Below are 20,639 nucleotides of genomic sequence, written 5' to 3' on the forward strand. Positions count from 1 at the left end.
CACCGCGTTCAGAACGATCTGATTTTCCGACAACTTTGTGCGACCGTGTGTATGGAAGACAAGTTTGAGCCAACATCCGTCTGAAAAAATCCATGTTGTCGGAATGTCCGATCAATGTCTGATCGTGTGTACAGGGCATAAGAATGGCCATGGCATGTGTGTAGACCTGGTCACTGAATTGAAGAAATCTCTCTGCTGGAGTCCTCAGAAATCAGTAGAAAATTCAACGGATTATAAAGTTGAACTGTATAATGATACATATAAAAAAATATATAAAAAATAAATAAACTGTGTTGCGCTAAATCAAAAATACAATTAGGTGAGTCCAAGAATCAGTTTCCTGATACTAGTAAAAGAGTCCCAAATTCAGTGTAACTGGTGAGATGAATCTTAAATTCCAGAATCCCACACACCACTTTGTGAATTCACCGCCACCATATATAGATGTACTCTTACCAGAGAGCATAAACCTCCTATTACGGGAGGTCAAAGAAGGCTCATGTGTCTCATAAACTTATCCATTGTTCCAGCAAAGAGAAGACTAGGTGATGAGCTTCGAGTTCGAGTTGAACCCATGTTCTATGATCTAGCGCCTTGAGGCGATTCAGTCGCATAAGCAGCGCTATACAAATCATTCATTCATTCATCATTCATCGCCTGTTCAATTGATCGTCGAATTGCGAACGTTATGGGCTGTTCGCACCAAATTCGAGTGGCGCGTCACAGCCCATAATTCACTACGGCATCGCAGTGCATTGCTGGCTGATGATTGCCAAGCATGCACTATGACATGCATGCTTGGCCAATCACAGCTCCGTCTGTACAGAGAGCCATAATTGGCCAAAGCCAGGGTGGATTTGGCCAATTATGGCTCAGGGGGTTTAGTACATGCCCCACACTATATAAGGCCGCTTGTGTGGTGGCCTTGTGTAGTGTGTTGCGGCGGCAGAGAGAGATAGGCAGAGAGACAGTGTCATTTGATTTAAGTTAGATTAGTTAAAGTAGACAGGCAAGTCAGTTAGCTGCACTTACAGTTTATTGTGTATATATATGCATCTTAGGTGTTATATATATATATATATATATATATATATATATATATATATATGCACACACTGTATTCAATTTAGCTAGATCCGTTCCTGGTATTCTCTTCCTAATATACTGACAGGCAAGCAGGTGTTTTTACAGTATTTACAGAATTTACAGTTATTGATCTGTGTCCTTTGCACAGTGTGCATCTAAAGCTACCTGAAGAAAATTGCTGGTGTTCTTCTGATCCTATTAATACCACAGGCAGGCAGCTGCAGTATTTACAGTTAGTGTACTGTGTCTTCTGCACAGTGTGCACCTAAAGCTACCTGAAGACAATTGCTGGTGTTCTGATCCTATTAATACCACAAGCAGGCAGCTGCAGTATTTACAGTTAGTGGACTCTGTCCTCTGCACAGTGTGCACCTGAAGCTACCTGAAGACAATTCCCCATGTTCTCATCCTATTAATACCACAGGCAGGCAGCTGCAGTATTTCCAGTTAGTGTACTGTGTCTTTTGCACAGTGTGCACCTAAAGCTACCTAAAGACAATTGCTGGTGTTCTGATCCTATTAATACCACAGGCAGGCAGCTGCAGTATTTACAGTTAGTGTACTGTGTCCTCTGCACAGTGTGCACCTAAAGCTACCTGAAGACAATTGCTGCTGTTCTGATCCTATTAATACCACAGGCAGGCAGCTGCAGAATTTCCAGTTAGTGTACTGCGTCTTCTGCACAGTGTGCACCTAAAGCTACCTGAAGACAATTGCTGTTGTTCTGATGCTGGTAATACCACAGGCAGGCAGCTGCAGTATTTACAGTTAGTGTACTGTGTCTTCTGCACAGTGTGCACCTGAAGCTACCTGAAGACAATTGCTGGTGTTCTTCTGATCGTATTAGTACCACATGCAGGCAGCTGCAGTATTTACAGTTAGTGCACTGTGTCATCTGCACAGTGTGCACCTAAAGCTACCTGGAGACAATTTCTGGTGTTCTTCTGATCCTATTAGTACCACAGGCAGGCAGCTACAGTATTTCTAGTTAGTGTACTGTGTCTTCTGCACAGTGTGCACCTAAAGCTACCTGAAGAAAATTGATGGTGTTCTGATCCTATTAATACCACAGGCAGGCAGCTGCAGTATTTCTACTTAGTGTATTGAGTCTTCTGCACAGTGTGCACCTAAAGCTACCTGAAGACAATTGCTGGTGTTCTTCTGATCCTATTAGTACCACAGGCAGGCAGCTGCAGTATTTAAAGTTAGTGTACTGTGTCCTCTGCACAGTGTGCACCTAAAGCTACCTGAAGAAAATTTCTGGTGTTCTTCTGATCCTATTAGTACCACAGGCAGGCAGCTGCAGTATTTCTAGTTAGTGTACTGTGTCCTCTGCACAATGTGCACCTAAAGCTACCTGAAGACAATTGCTGGTGTTCTGATCCTATTAATACCACAGGCAGGCAGCTGAAGTATTTCCAGTTAGTGTACTGCGTCTTCTGCACAGTGTGCACCTGAAGCTATCTGAAGACAATTGCTGTTGTTCTGATCCTGGTAATACCACAGGCAGGCAGCTACAGTATTTACAGTTAGTGTACTGTGTCCTCTGTACAGTGTGCACCTAAAGCTACCTTTAGGTAGCTACCTGAAGACAATAGATGGTGTTCTTCTGATCCTATTATTACCACAGGCAGGCAGCTGCAGTATTTACTGTTAGTGTACTGTGTCCTCTGCACAGTGTGCACCTAAAGCTACCTGAAGAAAATTACTGGTGTTCTTCTGATCCTATTAGTATCACAGGCAGGCATCTGCTGTATTTACAGTTAGTGTACTCTGTCCTCTGCACAGTGTGCACCTAAAGCTACCTGAAGACAATTGATGGTGTTCTGATCCTATTAATACCACAGGCAGGCAGCTGCAGAATTTCTAGTTAGTGTACTGTGTCTTCTGCACAGTGTGCACCTAAAGCTACCTGAAGACAATTGCTGGTGTTCTTCTGATCCTATTAGTACCACAGGCAGGCAGCTGCAGTATTTACAGTTAGTGTACTGTGTCCTCTGCACAGTGTGCACCTAAAGCTACCTGAAGAAAATTACTGGTCTTCTTCTGATCCTATTAGTACCATAGGCAGGCAGCTGCAGTATTTACAGTTAGTGTATTGTGTCCTCTGCACAATGTGCACCTAAAGCTACCTGAAGACAATTACTGGTGTTCTGATCCTATTAATACCACAGGCAGGCAGCTACAGTATTCATAGTTAGTGTACTGTGTCCTCTGCACAGTGTGCACCTAAATCTACCCAAAGACAATTGCTGGTGTTCTTCTGATCCTATTAGTACCACAGGCAGGCATCTGCAGTATTTACAGTTAGTGTACTGTGTCCTCTGCACAGTGTGCACCTAAAGCTACCCGAAGACAATTGCTGGTGTTCTGATCCTATAAATACCACAGGCAGGCAGCTACAATATTTACAGTTAGTGTAATGTGTCCTCTGCACAGTGTGCACCTAAAGCTACCTGAAGACAAATGCTGGTGTTCTGATCCTATTAATACCACAGGCGGGCAGCTACAGTATTTACAGTTGGTGTACTGTGTCCTCTGCACAATGTGCGCCTAAAGCTACCCGAAGACAATTGCTGGTGTTCTTCTGATCCTATTAGTACCACAGGCAGGCAGCTGCAGTATTTACAGTTGGTGTACTGTGTCCTCTGCACAATGTGCACCTAAAGCTACCTGAAGACAATTGCTGGTGTTCTGATCCTATTAATACCACAGGCAGGCAGCTGAAGTATATCAAGTTAGTGTACTGCGTCTTCTGCACAGTGTTCACCTGAAGCTACCTGAAGACAATTGCTGTTGTTGTGATCCTGGTAATACCACAGGCAGGCAGCTGCAGTATTTACAGTTAGTGTACTGTGTCCTCTGCACAGTGTGCACCTAAAGTTACCCGAAGACAATTGCTGGTGTTCTTCTGATCCTATTAGTACCACAGGCAGGCAGCTGCAGTATTTACAGTTAGTGCACTGTGTCCTCTGCACAGTGTGCACCTAAAGCTACCCGAAGACAATTGCTGGTGTTCTGCTGATCCTATTAGTATCACAGGCAGGCAGCTGCAGTATTTACAGTTAGTGTACTGTGTCCTCTGCACAGTGTGCACCTAAAGCTACCTGATGAAAATTACTGGTCTTCTTCTGATCCTACTAGTACCACAGGCAGGCAGCTGCAGTATTTACAATTAGTGTACTGTGTCCTCTGCACAATGTGCACCTAAAGCTACCTGAAGACAATTGCTGGTGTTCTGATCCTATTAATACCACAGTTAGGCAGCTACAGTATTCATAGTTAGTGTACTGTGTCCTCAGCACAGTGTGCACCTAAATCTACCCGAAGACAATTGCTGGTGTTCTTCTGATCCTATTAGTACCACAGGAAGGCATGTGCAGTATTTACAGTTAGTGTACTGTGTCCTCTGCACAGTGTGCACCTAAAGCTACCCGAAGACAATTGCTGGTGTTCTGCTGAGCCTATTAGTACCACAGGCAGGCAGCTGCAGTATTTACAGTTAGTGTACTGTGTCCTCTGCACAGTGTGCACCTAAAGCTACCTGAAAACAATTGCTGTTGTTATGATCCTGGTAATACCACAGGCAGGCAGCTGCAGTATTTACAGTTAGTGTACTGTGTCCTCTGCACAGTGTGCACCTAAAGCTACCCGAAGACAGTTGCTGTTGTTCTGATCCTGGTAATACCACAGGCAGGCAGCTGCAGTATTTACAGTTAGTGTACTGTGTCCTCTGCACAGTGTGCACCTAAAGCTACCTGAAGACAATTGCTGGTGTTCTGATCCTATAAATACCACAGGCAGGCAGCTACAATATTTACAGTTAGTGTACTGTGTCCTCTGCACAGTGGGCACCTAAAGCTACATGAAGACAATTGCTGGTGTTCTGATCCTATTAATACCACAGGCAGGCAGCTGCAGTATTTACAGTTGGTGTACTGTGTCCTCTGCACAATGTGCACCTAAAGCTACCCGAAGACAATTGCTGGTGTTCTTCTGATCCTATTAGTACCACAGGCAGGCAGCTGCAGTATTTACAGTTGGTGTACTGTGTCCTCTGCACAATGTGCACCTAAAGCTACCTGAAGACAATTGCTGGTGTTCTGATCCTATTAATACCACAGGTAGGCAGCTGAAGTATTTCCAGTTAGTGTACTGCGTCTTCTGCACAGTGTGCACCTGAAGCTACCTGAAGACAATTGCTGTTGTTGTGATCCTGGTAATACCACAGGCAGGCAGCTGCAGTATTTACAGTTAGTGTACTGTGTCCTCTGAACAGTGTGCACCTAAAGCTACCTGAAGACAATTGCTGGTGTTCTTCTGATCCTATTAGTACCACAGGCAGGCAGCTGCAGTATTTCTAGTTAGTGTACTGTGTCTTCTGCACAGTGTGCACCTACAGCTACCTGAAGACAATTGCTGGTGTTCTGATCCTATTATTACCACAGGCAGGCAGCTGCAGTATTTACAGTTAGTGCACTGTGTCCTCTGCACAGTGTGCACCTAAAGCTACCTGAAGACAATTGCTGGTGTTCTTCTGATCCTATTAGTACCACAGGCAGGCAGCTGCAGTATTTACAGTTAGTGCACTGTGTCCTCTGCACAGTGTGCACCTAAAGCTACCTGAAGACAATTTCTGGTGTTCTTCTGATCCTATTAGTACCACAGGCAGGCAGCTGCAGTATTTCTAGTTAGTGTACTGTGTCTTCTGCACAGTGTGCACCTACAGCTACCTGAAGACAATTGCTGGTGTTCTGATCCTATTAATACCACAGGCAGGCAGCTGCAGTATTTACAGTTAGTGTACTCTGTCCTCTGCACAGTGTGCACCTAAAGCTACCTGAAGACAATTGCTGGTGTTCTGATCCTATTAGTACCACAGGCAGGCAGCTGCAGTATTTCTAGTTAGTGTACTGTGTCTTCTGCACAGTGTGCACCTAAAGCTACCTGAAGACAATTCCTCATGTTCTCATCCTATTAATACCACAGGCAGGCAGCTGCAGTATTTCCAGTTAGTGTACTGTGTCTTCTGCACAGTGTGCACCTAAAGCTACCTGAAGACAATTGCTGGTGTTCTGATCCTATTAATAGCACAGGCAGGCAGCTGCAGTATTTACAGTTAGTGTACTGTGTCCTCTGTACAGTGTGCACCTAAAGCTACCTGAAGACAATTGCTGGTGTTTTGATCCTATTAATACCACAGGCAGGCAGCTGCAGTATTTACAGTTAGTGTACTGTGTCCTCTGCACAGTGTGCACCTAAAGCTACCTGAAGAAAATTACTGGTGTTCTTCTGATACTATTAGTACCACAGGCAGGCAGCTGCAGTATTTACAGTTAGTGTACTGTGTCCTCTGCACAGTGTGCACCTAAAGCTACCTGGAGAAAATTACTGGTGTTCTTCTGATCCTATTAGTACCACAGGCAGGCAGCTGCAGTATTTACAGTTAGTGTACTGTGTCCTCTGCACACTGTGCACCTCAAGCTACCCGAAGACAATTGCTGGTGTTCTTCTGATCCTATTTGTACCACAGACAGGCAGCTACAGTATGTACAGTTAGTGTACTCTGCACAGGGTGCACTTAAAGCTACCTTAAGAAAATTACTGGTGTTCTTCTGATCCTATTAGTACCACAGGCAGGCAGCTGCTTTATTTACAGTTAGTGTACTGTGTCCTCTGCACAATGTGCACCTAAAGCTACCTGAAGACAATTGCTGGTGTTCTGATCCTATTAATACCACAGGCAGGCAGCTGAAGTATTTCCAGTTAGTGTACTGCGTCTTCTGCACAGTGTGCACCTGAAGCTACCTGAAGACAATTCCTGTTGTTGTGATCCTGGTAATACCACAGGCAGGCAGCTGCAGTACCTAAAGCTACCTGAAGACAATTGCTGGTGTTCTTCTGATCCAATTAGTACCACAGGCAGGCAGCTGCAGTATTTCTAGTTAGTGTACTGTGTCTTCTGCACAGTGTGCACCTAAAGCTACCTGAAGACAATTGATGGTGTTCTGATCCTATTAATACCACAGTCAGGCAGCTACAGTATTTCTAGTTAGTGTATTGAGTCTTCTGCACAGTGTGCACCTAAAGCTACCTGAAGACAATTGCTGGTGTTCTTCTGATCCTATTAGTACCACAGGCAGGCAGCTGCAGTATTTACAGTTAGTGAACTGTGTCCTCTGCACAGTGTGCACCTAAAGCTACCTGAAGAAAATTACTGGTGTTCTTCTGATCCTATTAGTACCACAGGCAGGCAGCTGCAGTATTTCTAGTTAGTGTACTGTGTCCTCTGCACAATGTGCACCTAAAGCTACCTGAATACAATTGCTGGTGTTCTGATCCTATTAATACCACAGGCAGGTAGCTGAAGTATTTCCAGTTAGTGTACTGCGTCTTCTGCACAGTGTGCACCTAAAGCTACCTGAAGACAATTGCTGTTGTTCTGATCCTGGTAATACCACAGGCAGGCAGCTGCAGTATTTACAGTTAGTGTACTGTGTCCTCTGTACAGTGTGCACCTAAAGCTACCTTTAGGTAGCTACCTGAAGACAATTGATGGTGTTCTTCTGATCCTATTATTACCACAGGCAGGCAGCTGCAGTATTTACAGTTAGTGTACTCTGTCCTCTGCACAGTGTGCACCTAAAGCTACCTGAAGAAAATTACTGGTGTTCTTCTGATCCTATTAGTATCACAGGCAGGCATCTGCAGTATTTACAGTTAGTGTACTCTGTCTTCTGTACAGTGTGCACCTAAAGCTACCTTTAGGTAGCTACCTGAAGACAATTGATGGTGTTCTTCTGATCCTATTATTACCACAGGCAGGCAGCTACAGAATTTCTAGTTAGTGTACTGTGTCTTCTGCACAGTGTGCACCTAAAGCTACCTGAAGACAATTGCTGGTCTTCTTTTGATCCCATTAGTACCACAGGCAGGCAGCTGCAGTATTTACAGTTAGTGTACTGATCCTATTAATACCACAGGCAGGCAGCTACAGTATTCATAGTCAGTGTACTGTGTCCTCTGCACAGTGTGCACCTAAAGTTGCCCGAAGACAATTGCTGGTGTTCTTCTGATCCTATTAGTACCACAGGCAGGCAGCTGCAGTATTTACAGTTAGTGTACTGTGTCCTCTGCACAGTGTGCACCTAAAGCTACCCGAAGACAATTGCTGGTGTTCTTCTGATGCTATTACTACCACAGGCAGGCAGCTGCACTATTTATAGTTAGTGTACTCTGTCCTCTGCACAGTGTGCACCTAAAGCTACCTGAAGACAATTCCTCATGTTCTCATCCTATTAATACCACAGGCAGGCAGCTGCAGTATTTCCAGTTAGTGTACTGTGTCTTCTGCACAGTGTGCACCTAAAGCTACCTGAAGACAATTGCTGGTGTTCTGATCCTATTAATACCACAGGCAGGCAGCTGCAGTATTTACAGTTGGTGTACTGTGTCCTCTGCACAATGTGCACCTAAAGCTACCCGAAGACAATTGCTGGTGTTCTTCTGATCCTATTAGTACCACAGGCAGGCAGCTGCAGTATTTCTAGTTAGTGTACTGTGTCTTCTGCACAGTGTGCACCTACAGCTACCTGAAGACAATTGCTGGTGTTCTGATCCTATTAATACCACAGGCAGGCAGCTGCAGTATTTACAGTTAGTGTACTCTGTCCTCAGCACAGTGTGCACCTAAAGCTACCTGAAGACAATTGCTGGTGTTCTGATCCTATTAGTACCACAGGCAGGAAGCTGCAGTATTTCTCGTTAGTGTACTGTGTCTTCTGCACAGTGTGCACCTAAAGCTACCTGAAGACAATTCCTCATATTCTCATCCTATTAATACCACAGGCAGGCAGCTGCAGTATTTCCAGTTAGTGTACTGTGTCTTCTGCACAGTGTGCACCTAAAGCTACCTGAAGACAATTGCTGGTGTTCTGATCCTATTAATAGCACAGGCAGGCAGCTGCAGTATTTACAGTTAGTGTACTGTGTCCTCTGCACAGTGTGCACCTAAAGCTACCTGAAGACAATTGCTGGTGTTCTGATCCTATTAATACCACAGGCAGGCAGCTGCATTATTTAAAGTTAGTGTACTGTGTCCTCTGCACAGTGTGCACCTAAAGCTACCTGAAAAAAATTACTGGTGTTCTTCTGATACTATTAGTACCACAGGCAGGCAGCTGCAGTATTTACAGTTAGTGTACTGTGTCCTCTGCACAGTGTGCACCTAAAGCTACCTGGAGAAAATTACTGGTGTTCTTCTGATCCTATTAGTACCACAGGCAGGCAGCTGCAGTATTTACAGTTAGTGTACTGTGTCCTCTGCACAATGTGCACCTAAAGCTACCTGAAGACAATTGCTGGTGTTCTGATCCTATTAATACCACAGGCAGGCAGCTGAAGTATTTACAGTTAGTGTACTGTGTCTTCTGCACAGTGTGCACCTGAAGCTACCTGAAGACAATTGCTGTTGTTCTGATCCTATTAATACCACAGGCAGGAAGCTGCAGTATTTACAGTTAGTGTACTGTGTCCTCTGCACACTGTGCACCTCAAGCTACCCGAAGACAATTGCTGGTGTTCTTCTGATCCTATTTGTACCACAGACAGGCAGCTGCAGTATGTACAGTTAGTGTACTCTGCACAGGGTGCACTTAAAGCTACCTTAAGAAAATTACTGGTGTTCTTCTGATCCTATTAGTACCACAGGCAGGCAGCTGCGGTATTTACAGTTAGTGTACTGTGTCCTCTGCACAATGTGCACCTAAAGCTACCTGAAGACAATTGCTGGTGTTCTGATCCTATTAATACCACAGGCAGGCAGCTGAAGTATTTCCAGTTAGTGTACTGCGTCTTCTGCACAGTGTGCACCTGAAGCTACCTGAAGCTACCTGAAGACAATTCCTGTTGTTCTGATCCTGGTAATACCACAGGCAGGCAGCTGCAGTACCTAAAGCTACCTGAAGACAATTGCTGGTGTTCTTCTGATCCAATTAGTACCACAGGCAGGCAGCTGCAGTATTTCTAGTTAGTGTACTGTGTCTTCTGCACAGTGTGCACCTAAAGCTACCTGAAGACAATTGATAGTGTTCTGATCCTATTAATACCACAGTCAGGCAGCTGCAGTATTTCTAGTTAGTGTATTGAGTCTTCTGCACAGTGTGCACCTAAAGCTACATGAAGACAATTGCTGGTGTTCTTCTGATCCTATTAGTACCACAGGCAGGCAGCTGCAGTATTTACAGTTAGTGTACTGTGTCCTCTGCACAGTGTGCACCTAAAGCTACCTAAAGAAAATTACTGGTGTTCTTCTGATCCTATTAGTACCACAGGCAGGCAGCTGCAGTATTTCTAGTTAGTGTACTGTGTCCTCTGCACAATGTGCACCTAAAGCTACCTGAATACAATTGCTGGTGTTCTGATCCTATTAATACCACAGGCAGGTAGCTGAAGTATTTCCAGTTAGTGTACTGCGTCTTCTGCACAGTGTGCACCTAAAGCTACCTGAAGACAATTGCTGTTGTTCTGATCCTGGTAATACCACAGGCAGGCAGCTGCAGTATTTACAGTTAGTGTACTGTGTCCTCTGTACAGTGTGCACCTAAAGCTACCTTTAGGTAGCTACCTGAAGACAATTGATGGTGTTCTTCTGATCCTATTATTACCACAGGCAGGCAGCTGCAGTATTTACAGTTAGTGTAGTCTGTCCTCTGCACAGTGTGAACCTAAAGCTACATGAAGAAAATTACTGGTGTTCTTCTGATCCTATTAGTATCACAGGCAGGCATCTGCAGTATTTACAGTTAGTGTACTCTGTCTTCTGTACAGTGTGCACCTAAAGCTACCTTTAGGTAGCTACCTGAAGACAATTGATGGTGTTCTTCTGATCCTATTATTACCACAGCCAGGCAGCTGCAGAATTTCTAGTTAGTGTACTGTGTCTTCTGCACAGTGTGCACCTAAAGCTACCTGAAGACAATTGCTGGTCTTCTTTTGATCCTATTAGTACCACAGGCAGGCAGCTGCAGTATTTACAGTTAGTGTACTGATCCTATTAATACCACAGGCAGGCAGCTACAGTATTCATAGTTAGTGTACTGTGTCCTCTGCACAGTGTGCACCTAAATCTACCCGAAGACAATTGCTGGTGTTCTTCTGATCCTATTAGTACCACAGGCAGGCAGCTGCAGTATTTACAGTTAGTGTACTGTGTCCTCTGCACAGTGTGCACCTAAAGCTACCCGAAGACAATTGCTGGTGTGCTGATCCTATTAATAGCACAGGCAGGCAGCTGCAGTATTTACAGTTACTGTACTGTGTCCTCTGCACAGTGTGCACCTAAAGATACCCGAAGACAAATGCTGGTGTTCTGATCCTATTAATACCACAGACAGGCAGCTGCAGTATTTACAGTTAGTGTACTGTGTCCCCTGCACAGTGTGCACCTAAAGCTACCCGAAGACAATTGCTGGTGTTCTGATCCTATTAATACCACAGGCAGGCAGCTACAATATTTACAGTTAGTGTACTGTGTCCTCTGCACAGTGTGCACCTAAAGCTACCTGAAGACAATTGCTGTTGTTCTGATCCTATTAATACCACAGGCAGGCAGCTGCAGTATTTACAGTTGGTGTACTGTGTCCTCTGCACACTGTGCACCTAAAGCTACCCGAAGACAATTTCTGGTGTTCTTCTGATCCTATTAGTACCACAGGCAGGCAGCTGCAGTATTTACAGTTGGTGTACTGTGTCCTCTGCACAATGTGCACCTAAAGCTACCTGAAGACAATTGCTGGTGTTCAGATCCTATTAATACCACACGCAGGCAGCTGAAGTATTTCCAGTTAGTGTACTGCGTCTTCTGCACAGTGTGCACCTGAAGCTACCTGAAGACAATTGCTGTTGTTCTGTTCCTGGTAATACCACAGGCAGGCAGCTGCAGTATTTACAGTTAGTGTACTGTGTCCTCTGCACAGTGTGCACCTAAAGTTGCCCGAAGACAATTGCTGGTGTTCTTCTGATCCTATTAGTACCACAGGCAGGCAGCTGCAGTATTTACAGTTAGTGTACTGTGTCCTCTGCACAGTGTACACCTAAAGCTACCCGAAGACAATTGCTGGTGTTCTTCTGATCCTATTACTACCACAGGCAGGCAGCTGCACTATTTATAGTTAGTGTACTCTGTCCTCTGCACAGTGTGCACCTAAAGCTACCTGAAGACAATTCCTCATGTTCTCATCCTATTAATACCACAGGCAGGCAGCTGCAGTATTTCCAGTTAGTGTACTGTGTCTTCTGCACAATGTGCACCTAAAGCTACCTGAAGACAATTGCTGGTGTTCTGATCCTATTAATACCACAGGCAGGCAGCTGAAGTATTTCCAGTTAGTGTACTGCGTCTTCTGCACAGTGTGCACCTGAAGCTACCTGAAGCTACCTGAAGACAATTCCTGTTGTTCTGATCCTGGTAATACCACAGGCAGGCAGCTGCAGTACCTAAAGCTACCTGAAGACAATTGCTGGTGTTCTTCTGATCCAATTAGTACCACAGGCAGGCAGCTGCAGTATTTCTAGTTAGTGTACTGTGTCTTCTGCACAGTGTGCACCTAAAGCTACCTGAAGACAATTGATAGTGTTCTGATCCTATTAATACCACAGTCAGGCAGCTGCAGTATTTCTAGTTAGTGTATTGAGTCTTCTGCACAGTGTGCACCTAAAGCTACCTGAAGACAATTGCTGGTGTTCTGATCCTATTAATACCACAGGCAGACAGCTGCAGTATTTACAGTTGGTGTACTGTGTCCTCTGCACAATGTGCACCTAAAGCTACCCGAAGACAATTGCTGGTGTTCTTCTGATCCTATTAGTACCACAGGCAGGCAGCTGCAGTATTTACAGTTGGTGTACTGTGTCCTCTGCACAATGTGCACCTAAAGCTACCTGAAGACAATTGCTGGTGTTCTGATCCTATTAATACCACAGGCAGGCAGCTGAAGTATTTCCAGTTAGTGTACTGCGTCTTCTGCACAGTGTGCACCTAAAGCTACCTGAAGACAATTGCTGTTGTTGTGATCCTGGTAATACCACAGGCAGGCAGCTGCAGTATTTACAGTTAGTGTACTGTGTCCTCTGCACAGTGTGCACCTAAAGCTACCTGAAGACAATTGCTGGTGTTCTTCTGATCCTATTAGTACCACAGGCAGGCAGCTGCAGTATTTCTAGTTAGTGTACTGTGTCTTCTGCACAGTGTGCACCTACAGCTACCTAAAGACAATTGCTGGTGTTCTGATCCTATTAATACCACAGGCAGGCAGCTGCAGTATTTACAGTTAGTGTACTCTGTCCTCTGCACAGTGTGCACCTAAAGCTACCTGAAGACAATTGCTGGTGTTCTGATCCTATTAGTACCACAGGCAGGAAGCTGCAGTATTTCTAGTTAGTGTACTGTGTCTTCTGCACAGTGTGCACCTAAAGCTACCTGAAGACAATTCCTCATATTCTCATCCTATTAATACCACAGGCAGGCAGCTGCAGTATTTCCAGTTAGTGTACTGTGTCTTCTGCACAGTGTGCACCTAAAGCTACCTGAAGACAATTGCTGGTGTTCTGATCCTATTAATAGCACAGGCAGGCAGCTGCAGTATTTACAGTTAGTGTACTGTGTCCTTTGCACAGTGTGCACCTAAAGCTACCTGAAGACAATTGCTGGTGTTCTGATCCTATTAATACCACAGGCAGGCAGCTGCAGTATTTACAGTTAGTGTACTGTGTCCTCTGCACAGTGTGCACCTAAAGCTACCTGAAGAAAATTACTGGTGTTCTTCTGATACTATTAGTACCACAGGCAGGCAGCTGCAGTATTTACAGTTAGTGTACTGTGTCCTCTGCACAGTGTGCACCTAAAGCTACCTGGAGAAAATTAATGGTGTTCTTCTGATCCTATTAGTACCACAGGCAGGCAGCTGCAGTATTTACAGTTAGTGTACTGTGTCCTCTGCACAATGTGCACCTAAAGCTACCTGAAGACAATTGCTGGTGTTCTGATCCTATTAATACCACAGGCAGGCAGCTACAGTATTCATAGTTAGTGTACTGTGTCTTCTGCACAGTGTGCACCTGAAGCTACCTGAAGACAATTGCTGTTGTTCTGATCCTATTAATACCACAGGCAGGAAGCTGCAGTATTTACAGTTAGTGTACTGTGTCCTCTGCACAATGTGCACCTAAAGCTACCTGAAGACAATTGCTGGTGTTCTGATCCTATTAATACCACAGGCAGGCAGCTGAAGTATTTACAGTTAGTGTACTGTGTCTTCTGCACAGTGTGCACCTGAAGCTACCTGAAGACAATTGCTGTTGTTCTGATCCTATTAATACCACAGGCAGGAAGCTGCAGTATTTACAGTTAGTGTACTGTGTCCTCTGCACACTGTGCACCTCAAGCTACCCGAAGACAATTGCTGGTGTTCTTCTGATCCTATTTGTACCACAGACAGGCAGCTGCAGTATGTACAGTTAGTGTACTCTGCACAGGGTGCACTTAAAGCTACCTTAAGAAAATTACTGGTGTTCTTCTGATCCTATTAGTACCACAGGCAGGCAGCTGCGGTATTTACAGTTAGTGTACTGTGTCCTCTGCACAATGTGCACCTAAAGCTACCTGAAGACAATTGCTGGTGTTCTGATCCTATTAATACCACAGGCAGGCAGCTGAAGTATTTCCAGTTAGTGTACTGCGTCTTCTGCACAGTGTGCACCTGAAGCTACCTGAAGCTACCTGAAGACAATTCCTGTTGTTCTGATCCTGGTAATACCACAGGCAGGCAGCTGCAGTACCTAAAGCTACCTGAAGACAATTGCTGGTGTTCTTCTGATCCAATTAGTACCACAGGCAGGCAGCTGCAGTATTTCTAGTTAGTGTACTGTGTCTTCTGCACAGTGTGCACCTAAAGCTACCTGAAGACAATTGATGGTGTTCTGATCCTATTAATACCACAGTCAGGCAGCTGCAGTATTTCTAGTTAGTGTATTGAGTCTTCTGCACAGTGTGCACCTAAAGCTACATGAAGACAATTGCTGGTGTTCTTCTGATCCTATTAGTACCACAGGCAGGCAGCTGCAGTATTTACAGTTAGTGTACTGTGTCCTCTGCACAGTGTGCACCTAAAGCTACCTAAAGAAAATTACTGGTGTTCTTCTGATCCTATTAGTACCACAGGCAGGCAGCTGCAGTATTTCTAGTTAGTGTACTGTGTCCTCTGCACAATGTGCACCTAAAGCTACCTGAATACAATTGCTGGTGTTCTGATCCTATTAATACCACAGGCAGGTAGCTGAAGTATTTCCAGTTAGTGTACTGCGTCTTCTGCACAGTGTGCACCTAAAGCTACCTGAAGACAATTGCTGTTGTTCTGATCCTGGTAATACCACAGGCAGGCAGCTGCAGTATTTACAGTTAGTGTACTGTGTCCTCTGTACAGTGTGCACCTAAAGCTACCTTTAGGTAGCTACCTGAAGACAATTGATGGTGTTCTTCTGATCCTATTATTACCACAGGCAGGCAGCTGCAGTATTTACAGTTAGTGTAGTCTGTCCTCTGCACAGTGTGCACCTAAAGCTACCTGAAGAAAATTACTGGTGTTCTTCTGATCCTATTAGTATCACAGGCAGGCATCTGCAGTATTTACAGTTAGTGTACTCTGTCTTCTGTACAGTGTGCACCTAAAGCTACCTTTAGGTAGCTACCTGAAGACAATTGATGGTGTTCTTCTGATCCTATTATTACCACAGGCAGGCAGCTGCAGAATTTCTAGTTAGTGTACTGTGTCTTCTGCACAGTGTGCACCTAAAGCTACCTGAAGACAATTGCTGGTCTTCTTTTGATCCTATTAGTACCACAGGCAGACAGCTGCAGTATTTACAGTTAGTGTACTGATCCTATTAATACCACAGGCAGGCAGCTACAGTATTCATAGTTAGTGTACTGTGTCCTCTGCACAGTGTGCACCTAAATCTACCCGAAGACAATTGCTGGTGTTCTTCTGATCCTATTAGTACCACAGGCAGGCAGCTGCAGTATTTACAGTTAGTGTACTGTGTCCTCTGCACAGTGTGCACCTAAAGCTACCTGAAGACAAATGCTGGTGTTCTGATCCTATTAATACCACAGACAGGCAGCTGCAGTATTTACAGTTAGTGTACTGTGTCCCCTGCACAGTGTGCACCTAAAGCTACCTGAAGACAATTGCTGGTGTTCTGATCCTATTAATACCACAGCAGGCAGCTACAATATTTACAGTTAGTGTACTGTGTCCTCTGCACAGTGTGCACCTAAAGCTACCTGAAGACAATTGCTGTTGTTCTGATCCTATTAATACCACAGGCAGGCAGCTGCAGTATTTACAGTTGGTGTACTGTGTCCTCTGCACACTGTGCACCTAAAGCTACCCGAAGACAATTTCTGGTGTTCTTCTGATCCTATTAGTACCACAGGCAGGCAGCTGCAGTATTTACAGTTGGTGTACTGTGTCCTCTGCACAATGTGCACCTAAAGCTACCTGAAGACAATTGCTGGTGTTCAGATCCTATTAATACCACACGCAGGCAGCTGAAGTATTTCCAGTTAGTGTACTGCGTCTTCTGCACAGTGTGCACCTGAAGCTACCTGAAGACAATTGCTGTTGTTCTGTTCCTGGTAATACCACAGGCAGGCAGCTGCAGTATTTACAGTTAGTGTACTGTGTCCTCTGCACAGTGTGCACCTAAAGTTGCCCGAAGACAATTGCTGGTGTTCTTCTGATCCTATTAGTACCACAGGCAGGCAGCTGCAGTATTTACAGTTAGTGTACTGTGTCCTCTGCACAGTGTACACCTAAAGCTACCCAAAGACAATTGCTGGTGTTCTTCTGATCCTATTACTACCACAGGCAGGCAGCTGCACTATTTATAGTTAGTGTACTCTGTCCTCTGCACAGTGTGCACCTAAAGCTACCTGAAGACAATTCCTCATGTTCTCATCCTATTAATACCACAGGCAGGCAGCTGCAGTATTTCCAGTTAGTGTACTGTGTCTTCTGCACAGTGTGCACTTAAAGCTACCTGAAGACAATTGCTGGTGTTCTGATCCTATTAATAGCACAGGCAGGCAGCTGCAGTATTTACAGTTAGTGTACTGTGTCCTCTGCACAGTGTGCACCTAAAGCTACCTGAAGACAATTGCTGGTGTTCTGATCCTATTAATACCACAGGCAGGCAGCTGCAGTATTTACAGTTAGTGTACTGTGTCCTCTGCACAGTGTGCACCTAAAGCTACCTGAAGACAATTGCTGCTGTTCTGATCCTATTAATACCACAGGCAGGCAGCTGCAGAATTTCCAGTTAGTGTACTGTGTCCTCTGCACAGTGTGCACCTAAAGCTACCTGAAGACAATTGCTGGTGTTCTTCTGATCCTATTATTACCACAGGCAGGCAGCTGCAGTATTTACAGTTAGTGTACTGTATCCTCTGCACAGTGTGCACCTAAAGCTACCTGAAGAAAATTACTGGTGTTCTTCTGATCCTATTAGTATCACAGGCAGGCAGCTGCAGTATTTACAGTTAGTGTACTCTGTCCTCTGCACAGTGTGCACTTAAACCTTCCTGAAGACAATTGATGGTGTTCTGATCCTATTAATACCAAGAGCAGGCAGCTGCAGTATTTCTAGTTGGTGTACTGTGTCTTCTGCACAATGTGCACCTAAAGCTACATGAAGACATTTGCTGGTGTTCTTCTGATCCTATTAGTACCACAGGCAGGAAGCTGCAGTATATACAGTTAGTGTACTGTGTCCTCTGCACAGTGTGCACCTAAAGCTACCTGAGGAAAATTACTGGTCTTCTTCTGATCCTATTAGTACCACAGGCAGGCAGCTGCAGTATTTACAGTTAGTGTATTGTGTCCTCTGCACAATGTGCACCTAAAGCTACCTGAAGACAATTGCTGGTGTTCTGATCCTATTAATACCACAGGCAGGCAGCTGAAGTATTTCCAGTTAGTGTACTGCGTCTTCTGCACACTGTGCACCTGAAGCTACGTGAAGACAATTGCTGTTGTTCTGATCCTGGTAATACCACAGGCAGGCAGCTGCAGCATTTACAGTTAGTGTACTGTGTCCTCTGCACAGTGTGCTAAAGCTACCCGAAGACAATTGCTGGTGTTCTTCTGATCCTATTAGTACCACAGGTAGGCAGCTGCAGTATTTACAGTTAGTGTACTGTGTCCTCTGCACAATGTGCACTTAAAGCTACCTGAAGACAATTTCTGGTGTTCCTGTGATACTATTAGTACCACAGACAGGCAGCTGCAGTATTTACCGTTAGTGTACTGTGTCCTCTGCACAGTGTGCACCTAAAGCTACCCGAAGACAATTGCTGTTGTTCTGATCCTGGTAATACCACTGGCAGGCAGCTGCAGTATTTACAGTTAGTGTACTGTATTCAATTCATGTACTCACCCTATGGTCCATGCCAACAGACCTTAATTTGTACAGTAAACGTTTATGGGGAACTGTGTCAAATGCTTTTTCAAAATCCAGATACACCACGTCTACGGGCCTTCCTTTATCTAGATGGCAACTCACCTCCTCATAGAAGGTTAGTAGATTTGTTTGGCAAGAACGATTCTTCATGAATCCATGCTGATTACTGCTAATGATACCATTCTCATTTCTAAAATCTTGTATATAGTCCCTTATCATCCCCTCCAAGAGTTTACATACTATTGATGTTAGGCTAACTGGTCTGTAATTCCCAGGGATGTATTTTGGGCCCTTTTTAAATATTGGTGCTACATTGGCTTTTTTCCAATCAGCTGGTACCATTCCAGTCAGTAGACTGTCAGTAAAAATTAGGAACAATGGTCTGGCAATCACTTGACTGAGTTCCCTAAGTACCCTCGGATGCCAGCCATCTGGTCCCGGTGATTTATTAATGTTAAGTTTCTCAAGTCGAATTTTAGGTCTGTCCTCTGTTAACCATGGAGGTGCTTCCTGTGTTGTGTCATGAGGATAAACACTGCAGTTTTGGTGACTGAAGCCCCCCGATTCCCTCGTGAAGACTGAGGAGAAGAATAAATTCAATACCTTCGCCATCTCCCCATCCTTTGTAACCAGATGTCCTTTCTCATTCTTTATGGGGCCAATATGGTCTGTCCTCCCTTTTTTACTGTTTACATACTTAAAGAATTTCTTGGGATTTTTTTTTGCTCTCCTCCGCTATGTGTCTTTCATGTTCTATCTTAGCCGTCCTAATTGCACTCTTACATTTCTTGTTGCCTTCTTTATAAAGTCTGAATGCTGAGAATGATCGCTCAAACTTGTATTTTTTGAAGGACTTCTCCTTTGCTTTTATATGCATTTTTACATTGGAGTTAAGCCATCCAGGACTTTTGTTCGCTCTTTTAAATTTATTACCCAATGGGATACATTGGCTAATTCCCTTATTTAATATGCTCTTAAAGCAAACCCATCTCTCCTCCGTATTCTTTGTTCCTAATATTTTATCCCAATTTATGCCTTTTAGCAAGGTTTGTAGTTTAGGGAAGTTGGCTCTTTTGAAATTCAGTGTCTTTGTATTCCCTTTATGTTTCCTATTTGTGTGATTTATACTGAAACTAATTGACCTGTGATCGCTGTTATCTAAATTGCCTTGTGTGGTGTTCTGATCCTATTAATACCACAGGCAGGCAGATGCAGTATTTACAGTTAGTGTACTGTGTCCTCTGCACAGTGTGCACCTAAATCTACCTAAAAACAATTGCTGGTGTTCTCATACTAATAATACTACAGGCAGGCAGTTGATTCTGCTAGCTGCAGTATAATCAGTATATGTATATACATGCCAGCTGTGTGCAGCTACATCTCACTGCAGGCCATTAGTATGTCTGGAAGGCCAACAAGGAGAGGCAGACAGTCACAAGCCAATAAAAGAGGGCAAGCAGGCTCTGTGTCTAGAGGCAACAGTGCTGGTCGTGGACACGGTGCATCCTCATCAGCACGTGGCCGTGGGATACGCTTGTCCTTTTTTTCGGCAGCTGGCCGTTTTGAGCCGCAACATGCCGAAGACTTAGTAGAGTGGATGACCAAGCTCTCCTCATCCTCCTCATCCTCTCTCACCCAGGCTCAATATACTTTGTCAGGCAAAGCAGCTACCAACGTGGCCTCTTCCCTCTGCTCAATGGCATCAGTCACTCCTTCCCTAGCCCCACCATGTCCTCCTGAGGAGTCCCCCGGACTGTTTGACCACAGTGTTGGGTACATGTTCCAGGAGGATGCCCAGCGTTTTGAAGGCTCCGATGATGGTACCCAGCTAGAGGAAGGCAGTAACGTGAGCCCAGAGAGAGGGGTGCCCAAGAAGGACAGCAATCTGGCAGTCATCTTCCCCCAGCTGCAGCATACTGCCAGCTTTGCTCCAGTGATGAGAAGCAAGGGGATGATGAGGAAGTCACTGACTCCACGTGGGTGCCTGATAGGAGAGGGGAGGAGGAGGAGGCACATCTCCAACAAGGCAGGATGCC

Source organism: Aquarana catesbeiana, linkage group LG07, assembly GCF_042186555.1.
Source record: "Aquarana catesbeiana isolate 2022-GZ linkage group LG07, ASM4218655v1, whole genome shotgun sequence".
Taxonomy (NCBI): domain Eukaryota; kingdom Metazoa; phylum Chordata; class Amphibia; order Anura; family Ranidae; genus Aquarana; species Aquarana catesbeiana.